This window comes from Dermacentor andersoni, chromosome 11, assembly GCF_023375885.2.
Source record: "Dermacentor andersoni chromosome 11, qqDerAnde1_hic_scaffold, whole genome shotgun sequence".
NCBI classification, from domain to species: Eukaryota; Metazoa; Arthropoda; class Arachnida; order Ixodida; family Ixodidae; genus Dermacentor; species Dermacentor andersoni.
Window position 1 is genome coordinate 67631473 of NC_092824.1, and position 8105 is coordinate 67639577.

The 8105-nt window shown below is 46.0% G+C and overlaps 1 protein-coding gene across 2 annotated transcripts in view; it reads left to right on the plus strand.

The window, feature by feature from the left end:
• LOC126517700 (uncharacterized) overlaps positions 1–8105 on the plus strand; it is a 272083-nt gene that overhangs the window by 160270 nt on the left and 103708 nt on the right. The gene's annotated exons all lie outside the window — the stretch shown is intronic.

Consider the following 8105-nt stretch of genomic DNA (forward strand, 5'->3'; position numbering starts at 1 on the left):
TGAATATATATGAATGTATATTCATATATTATGAAATATACATATTACATATATTATGCATATACACATATTACACATTCACGGCCGCAGCCTTGAATGTATAAACATGCCCAACACCATGAAAATAAGCCACAACTGTGCCCTATGCACGGTGCCGTCGCTCTGTGCTAAAGTTTCTTAGCAACAGGTTCATGCGCCTGTTTGTGACATTCACGATTCGTTATGCGACTGGGGTACCATGAGTAAACAACGTGGTTATTGGTCGGCAGATCCTTCGTAATAAAAGGGTACGCGACATGCTGCCGAAAGAAGGGCACATGATCGAGCTGGGATGACGACGTCGTCTTCTCTTAGACGAAAGGAGTTGTGTTGCGGCGACAAGAAAAGGACTACCAGGGCTCTTGTAAAACGTCACCATGCGCTCCGGGATGATAATTACGGGGTCATATTCTTTTAGGAAGTCAATTCCAATAATCAAATTTTCATAGGACACAGGAAGAACGATGAAAACGGCCGCGGAAGAAGAATTCCCGATGTTAATTCTAGCAGCACATCTTCGAGTAAGCATAAACAATTATCCGCCTGCCTTCCTTATGCGAGTCCATGGAGTTTTTACTTTCTTCAGGCGGAGGACGAGTTCCTCAATCATTATAGAGAAGTCGGCACCAGTGTCGACTAACGCTGTCGCCGGCTGCCCGTCCATGAAAACATCAATGTCATCGCTCACAATTTATTCGGTGTCGGTGTTTATCGGCTTCACGGCGTTCTGCAGCGTGAGTGTTGGGGGCATTTTGCTGTCTTGCGGCGGGCCTTTTGTCTTACCCACGAATTGTTCACCGAACGCACGCTTGAGAGCCGCGTGGTACCACTGCGCAAGCGCTCCGTCACGTGGCTTTCTTTATATTTCTCGGGCTTTCTATCCAACACGGGAAAAAGCACTACGCGAGACGAATCGTAAAGGAAACAACTCGATCGGTGGTTTTCTTAAGGTGCTCTAGAAATCTGCGTATCATACTTGGGTCCTCAGAGAATAATTATAAATTTGGGTAATATACTTTCATATAATGAATTATGGGAAAAAATTGTATGAGTTAGTATCGGCTATTGCTAAAAGGGTGCTTTCAGTTCAATTCACTTATATGATGGGCCTTTCATGTTTAAATTACTGGCTCACCTTATGAGCTACACGCTGTATATGTCGGCTCACAAGCACCTATATAGGACACCGACCTGTTAATATGGAAGTGCATTAGAGTAAACAGATTCTTTTATATACAGCATTTTCGTACGTTTAGCCACTGGGCGTATGCCTGTTCATGGCAAATCCTCCAGAATAGCCATCTGCGATTGGCACACAAGAAGTGCAGATTGCCTAAACGTTGAATGATACGCGTCGTACTTTTCGGTGCATACCCGTGTCATAATCATTCTCCTCTCGACAAGTATTACACATTACCTTCGTTATCGTGACATCACTGCGACGTCTCGCACTCGGCATCGGCTTGATGCGGAGTTTGTATGTGGGCATAGCTTGGCTTGAGGAATTAGAGGGTAGTAAATGGGATATAATAGGGCTCAGTTAGGTTAGGAGGACGAAAGAAGCATATACAGTGCTAAAAAGCGGACATGTACTGTGTTACCGGGGCTTAGCGGAGAGACGAGAACTAGGAGTCGGATTCCTGATTAATAAGGAAATACCTGGTAACATACAGGAATTCTATAGCATTAACGAGAGGGTGGCAGGTCTTGTTGTGAAACTTAATAAGAGGTACAAATTGAAGGTGGTACAAGTCTATGCCCCTACATGCAGTCATGATGACCAGGAAGTCGAAAACTTTTATGAAGACGTGGAATCGGCGATGGGTAAAGTCAAAACAAAATAGACTATACTGATGGGCGACTTCAATGCCAGGGTAGGCAAGAAGCAGGCTGGAGGCAAGTCAGTGGGGGAATATGGCATAGGCTCTAGGAATAGCAGACGAGAGTTATTAGTAGAGTTTGCAGAACAGAATAATATGCGGATAATGAATACCTTCTTCCGCAAGCGGGTTAGCCGAAAGTGGACGTGGAGGAGCCCGAATGGTGAGACTAGAAATGAAATCGACTTCATACTCTGCGCGAACCCTGGCATCATACAAGATGTAGACGTGCTCGGCAAGGTGCGCTGCAGTGACCATAGAATGGTAAGAACTCGAATTAGCCTAGACTTGAGGGGAGAACGGAACAAACTGGTACATAAGAAGCCTATCAATGAGTAGGCGGTAAGAAGGAAAATGGAGGAATACCGGATCAAGCTAACAGAGCAGGTCTTCGGCTTTAACTCTGGAAGAGGACCTTAGTGTTGAAGCAATGAACGACAATCTCATGGGCATCATTAAGGAGTGCGCCATAGAAGTCAGTGGTAGCTCCATCAGACAGGATGCCACTAAGCTATCGTAGGAGATGAAATATCTGATCAAGAAACGCCAACGTACGAAAACTTCTAAGCCTACAGCTAGAATAGAACTGGCAGAACGTTACAAGTTAATCAACAAGCGTAAGACAGCTGACATAAGGAAGTAAGACGCGGATAGAATTGAACATGGTCTCAGGAACGAAGGAACCCTAAAAGCAGTGAAGAAGAAACTAGGAGGGAGGTGGGCGCCTACGTTACGCCCACCTCCATTTCCCTCCCCTTCCACCATTGCATCGCAACATTGGGTGCCTCATGCACGATGGCAGCTGCCCGCTTGATTCTCTTTTTTCGCGGGTGAACTTGACAAGTGATGTCTGCTCCTCTCGTACGCTTTCACTCGCACATACAGCGTAGGGGGCTCGGAGAAGCTATTATCTCCCTTGGACTTTTTTCGGGACCTCACGGTGACGGCGACGGCAGAAATGGGCTTGGAGTGTCCATATCATTGCTACCGCAATAAAAGGCGTTTCAGTCCCACTACGGTAGCCTCGTTCACAATGTAGGAAATGATGCGAAATTTTGTTATGTACGCTTCATATTTTGACGAATGCATGGCCGGCCTATCGGGGGCAGATTTCCTGAGTTGCGACTGAGCGTGTATGCCGTAGTCTGGATATGAATGGATTCAGGTAAAGGCTTGCCGTATTGTGCTTTTCTCTTGAAATTATTCTCGCTCTATCCCAGTCGATGCCATGGCGCGTGGACATTGAGTGTTCAACCAACACGTTTGTTGCCATATGCTTGATGCTGACATTATAGTTATGCTGTCCCATTCTTTTTCGAAATTGCCCGTTTCGCATATCTACAAGTGTTCGCAACCATCACAAGGAATCCCTTACAAAGCACCCGGGAACCTCTCTTACGCGAGTTTGTCTTTGACCGTTAACAATTGCGTGTCGGAGCTATCGCGTAGTACAACGGAACAGGGTAAATGTGACCAGCTGACGTAGTGCGACTTAACGCACTACGTCTACACTGTAAGCAAAAATTAGCCGATATGGGAGTTTTATCGGCTTATCAGCCCCAATACCTCCCATGCCCCAAGCATTTACTCCGTCATAGCGGAGTGAAGACGGCACATGTCTTCATTATACTCCGATAGGTTAGGAACGGAGTATAAAAACGACATGACACGATTATACTCCGCACGGAGTTTCAGGTCACGTGGTTGGAAACTCCCCACGGAGTAAATAGCGACGTGCGTGCGTGTGTCAGCGCGCGTCCGTGTGAACCTTGTGAAGCTCCAGTGCCTTCGTTGGTTATTTCATGTGATCATTTGCCGCGAGAACGTATCATCAGTGCACCGAGTAGCTGCAACGACCGATTAGTGTTTTGTGTGAACGCGTCAAGGTTATTTGCACTCGCTGCTCAAACACGCTGGACGTCTTCCCTGGGTTGTACGCTTGAAAATCCGCGATATTTTCGGTGTCCGACAAAACGCCAATGCGACAAGATGTCGTGCGCCTGTGCAAGGCATGTTTTGGCTGTGTACAGCCGCTCAGTCTACGAGATCGCGCCGTTTGTACATTGAACGCAAAACAAGTCGTGGTATACAACTGTCGGTAGCAGTTCACAAACTTGAGCAAATTGCAGCAGAAAGTGCGACTTCTTCGTCACAGCGACGTTTACTAATCGAAACAGACGACGAAATGTATCACGCTGCCTCCTCGTTGCGTCGTCTGCAGCTGTCGCTGCCGCTTCCCTGGCAATCCTATTGCAAAACCGCCCAGTATTGCAAAACCGCCCAGTGTCCAATACAACGCCGGATTATGGGCCCGTGTCGCGCGGTGCATGCTGGGGCGCTAGTTAGGCACGGCGTACTGGTGCGAAAAAGAGCTCTTGCGCGTTAAATACGTGGTGCCCGGAAACGTATATATATTTTTATATTATAGAAAGCAATAAAGAACGTACTAGTGAAAAAAAAAGAAGGAAGAAGGTCAGATTAGGAATCGAACGACTGACCTTCAGATCCCAAGCGCGGTGCTTTACCACTACGCCATGTGAGCAGGTGGTATCCTTAGGATAGTTCACCATAGTTTAATTAGGCAGAGAGAGGTCTGGTACAGATAGTAAATGTGTTATTGTTCTCTAACTAAAACTCACGCCTGTACCAGAGAACTAAAGTTGCTGTTCTTATTGAGTAGTATGCTTGGAAGTGTCACGACATCGATTTGCACTTGCGATAGGTACTTTAACTACGAAAAAAGTCCTAAATTAACCGCCGACCCGGGAAGCTGTATGGGCTGTTACTACTGATTTCGATAGCCGTTTCTTGTTCTTCAGGCATGGGATATGCAACGTTTTCTAAGTTCAGTTATGCGATTCAATTGACACGTCCGTTTAGTCATATATTTTCGTCAGAGAAGCGCAGGCTAGTGCTGGCAGCCTTCTGCGACAGCACGTATACTTAATTGTGTTTATGACGCGTCACATCGGCGCGCATCGCTTCTTGTACTGGCACCGTAGACACGAAAGAAAAAAACAGTTTATTTAAGAACACCGATGCGAAAGTTGAAATATGGAGTGATTTATCCTTGTTTAGTCTTGTTGGTTCCTGAGCCCAGACGCGCCGATAGCGTGCAGACGGACTCGGCGGATACGCCTGAGCTTCCGTGGCGGGGAGCGATCTCGGCGCGGGTAGCTGGCAAAAGCTAAAATGCGTGTATTTGAGCCCCAGAACCTTCTTTTAGTACGATAGGGAAAGTGGAAGCGCGCGAATCGCCTCAACTTCGTTGTCGGTGCGATAATATCAATCAGCGGTAGGCTTCGAACTCGGGGTCCGTTCGAGCGCGTCTGAACAACTGGATTTCATGTCCACTCCACAACACTGCGACAAATCCCAGTCATATGTTACGCGCAAACTACTAAAAAACGCGGCGTCCTCTGCGTATGCGTGATTTCGTTCAAGAATTTAGCTATCCGCCCAGTCAAAAGGGAAAATGCAAGAAAAACGAGAGTGATCTTCAGTGTCAAATGTGCATGTATAAACAGGGCAACTTACGCACCTTTGCACCAAGCTGCGACACGAAATAGAGTGTTATGACCCCAAGATATAACGTTATTTAGGACAAGAGACTAGTATCAAGCGATGAAATTGTATAAAGCATTTAATATTCAGCAGCGATCGTCCTCGCGCACTGGAACCAGCGCGGCACAAACACACCCAGCGCAGTTTCCAGTGCGAACCAGCGAACTGCAGCGAGAACCAGCGCCTGTACAGCACAAACCAGTGCGCCCGAGAGTCATGGCAGTGGAACCAGCGTCTCGTCCAGTGGGACCTGCAGCGTTCTCACGTGTCCCAGTCAGTCCCAGCGAGCGCCAGCGTCCCCATGTGCGATCCAGTGTCAAAAAACGTGCTGGTTTCACACTGGAAGGCACTGGAAGCAACAGACTTCAGCGGCGGCGCTCTCCGTCGCGTTCGGGAAACACCTGCTTTGCGCGCGATCCACCGTGCAACGCGTCGGAGTAGTTTCCGCGGCGATTCGTGTGGTATACGAACAAGCCCCTGCAAACACGACCAGAATACTTCGCAGCCAAGAAGCTGCAAACAAACGTCTATGCTCAGCACTCCTTCGTTTTACACAAAACGATCTTACTAAACGCGAGTGTCGATGTTATGTCGACGCGATGTTATCAACGCGAGTGTCGCCGCAGCGGAGTGCCGTCTATTTAGGCTCCCCTTGCAGCCGCTGATATCGCTGGGAGCCACTAGGCTTAGAACCTATCTTCGTCAGGACAATAAACGTCTCTACAATTTTGTCGTGTCTGATGAAAATGCCGCTGGCTGTCCTGACATGGTTGGCAGCGATGAGCAAACACATACGCAAGCCACGCAAACCACCGCGACTCACGATCGCTGTGCTGCCCGCCTATATATGAGTCAACTTGTATCGCGGATCTCGAGTTGTGACTAAATTAATTAACGTCGTGCCTCAGGGACGGGAGGGCCACATTTAAAACGCCAGGTCCTTTGGAGCTGGCTACTTATATACGTCGAGGTGGTCTTCAAGCACAGCTGCAGAACCAATGAACCAAGAAAAATTGCCGTCAGCCGACATTGTCTGGCCATGACATAAATAAACTGCCAACATATTTAAGCAGAACACGCATAATCACGTAACTGTAACCAGAGATGAGGAATAGTGTAACCTAGTGTCTCATGTTACCAAAGTTATATGTGCTATGCTGAATAAAATCTCTATAAGCTTACGCCAAGACAAACTGCCCTAATCTAACTAAACATAGAAAATTAAGGCTAAGCTTTAATAACATCAGCTTTACACGTGTGACAGGTGGGCCAGTACGTATCGATTCACCCTAGCTTATGGAACATGCTAATGTACCGAAACTCCTTCAAAGTGTAAGCTGCTATACCATATCTAATACCCGTCACACTGGACATTTTAATGTCATTAGATGCAAATTACATTCAGTGCAATAAATGCCATTCGACCTGTGGTGGTGGTACACAACAAAAATTGATGTCATTCGGTCATGATATCAATGGCAATCATTGCAAAAAAAATTGGTGAGAGAACAAGAGCAAGGTATATGTAGAATGTCTATGTAGAAAGTCAACTTATTTTAACATAAATATGGCCTGTCACTTCACCAGAATAACACGCATATAAAACTTCCAATTCCAGAATTTCTAGCCACTACAAGCAAAAACAAGGCTTGACCAGCTTAGTAGCCATAGCCAATAAATTGAAGACAAACAATACGGCTGACATGGCAGTGCTGGACGACGCTCGGTTGCAGTAGCCGAAGCCGTCAGTTGTTGTGTGCTTTGCATTGTGAACAAAGCAATCGGAGGAAGAGGCGAGACTGTCAAATAGATGCATACAGGCACTCGACTGCTTGCAGTATGACTGACCAGTAAAGCGACAGCCGCCAGACGCCACTGAGGTGGAGAGTAAAAAACATTTTGTGAAAGCCTGCCGTACAGCTTTCCTCTAGTCGAAATAGCAGATGCCTTAAATAACACAAAATTAATTACCTCTTTACATTACTGCTTCTGAAATTATGAATGCTCAATGTCATTTTAGTCATTCGCCACGAGTGCAAAGCCGACTGATTTTTTTCAGATTCATTTGATTGCAGAAGTAATTCGATTCTAATGGCATTAAATATTGCTGCGTAACAACCGAATAATGTCATTCAATGCTAATGCCATTCGATTCGAATGACATTAAAATGTCCACTGTGACAGGAGTATAACACAACCACTTGTGAGCCACTGGCGATGTTACCACTATCCATTCATCTTTAGAATGCTGATTAATTATGTTTCAGAATGATTTCATTAAATATGCTAGTCCTATTCCCAAGCCTGTGTGAATCAGTCACTTGTGAAGAAACTTTCCATTTTTCTGTGAAGTATGGGTTAGGTTGCTGCATCAGCTCAGATAGGGTACCAGAAATTGTTTCTACCCGTCAAATGACGAAACACAAGTCTACAGTTACCTTCATTGCCTTTACATTGCACTTATTGTGCAAAGTATAAATGGTATTGCAGCTTTCGAAAAACTGATCCAAAATCAGCTATTTATTTTGCATCCGTATTTTGCTCATGGTGCACATCTTTCTACAGAAATTGCTATATCAATGTCAGCAGCAGAAGCAAAACTAAGGTAGATCATTCTTGTCG